This window comes from Lipotes vexillifer, unplaced genomic scaffold, assembly GCF_000442215.2.
Source record: "Lipotes vexillifer unplaced genomic scaffold, Lipotes_vexillifer_v1.1 scaffold394, whole genome shotgun sequence".
In the NCBI taxonomy this organism is placed as follows: Eukaryota; Metazoa; Chordata; class Mammalia; order Artiodactyla; family Lipotidae; genus Lipotes; species Lipotes vexillifer.
This window is the reverse complement of record NW_006791731.1, coordinates 1201285-1202471: the sequence shown is the minus strand read 5'-3', so window position 1 is coordinate 1202471 and position 1187 is coordinate 1201285.

Genomic DNA, 1187 nt, shown 5'->3' with positions numbered 1-1187 from the left:
TCGCACGCACCCAGACTCTGGGCCCCTCGTCGTCGGCAAGAGTCTGAGCGGCGGGGCGTCCTGAGGTTGGCCAGTCTCCCCAACTGCTCCCCTTAACTCGCTCCCCCACGCCCACATTTCTACTTCTGTCTGCACCAGCGTTTTTGCCCACGGAGAGGGCAGCTCGCTCCCCTCCCTGGGGCTCGGAGGACTCAGCCCCTGGGTTTGGGGATTTTGCTCAAACCCTCACAGAGACCCAACCTCTCGGTTCTAAGTTTCACTCTAAGGCAAAGGGGGAGGCGCCAGCCCCCGGCTTTTCTCTGTCTTGCAGACAGAGGCACTAAAACAAGCTCAGGCGACATCCTCGCGGGACCTGCAGCTGTCCCAGCCGTGAGGAGGAGCCTTGCTGTCCCCAGACAGAAAAGCGGGGAGCCTTGGCAAGTTCCGTGGCAAGCTCTTCTCCAAATGCGCAAACCGTAGACTTCACCGGACTCCATCCCCCTCCCGTCGTGAACAGAGGTAACAGTCAAGTGTCTTACGGTGGCCCCAGCTCTCTTAGCGTGAAGTTCCCAGAGGTGCCGCCCTCCCTGGTGCCCTTGCAGTCCAGGCCTCGGCCCTTCAGGTGGGAGACCGCAGGCTCAGAAGAGCTGAGGACAGCGCTTGCCACCAGGACGCATCGGCGCTGTGTGTGGGGTCACCCCCAAGGACGGCCTCACGCACCGGGCCGCGTCCTGCCTTAGCGGGGCCGGGGTGCCCTGTGCGGCCCTCCTCCCAGTGGGGCAGCCCAGGGGCGGCAGGACAGGTGCCTGCGGGTCGGGCACTGACAGCAGCCTTTTTTTAACAACTCTGGTCAGTCTCTCCCTGTCGGCCCGGGCAGGTCACCCAGAGCTAAGGCAGGGCCCAGCTCAGGGACCTCCTTTTCTTTCTAGTCAGGAAGAAATACGGCGGCAAAAACGAAAGCCACAGAAAAACCAGCCAGGCTCCAGTGACGTTTGGATCTAAACGGATTTATTTTGTGTGTGTTTTTCTCTTTCTTCAGTTTCGTAGCAAAAGGAAAAAGAACCCAACGAAATACAACAACACAACGAAACTTGCAACGAACTGGAGTCTCCTGCGCCCAGCAGAAGCAGGCGCTGAAGGAGTGCAGGATGGGCTGCGGTCCGGGGCCGGGGGCCTGCAGGGGCCAGAGCACCGGCCTCCCCACCCGC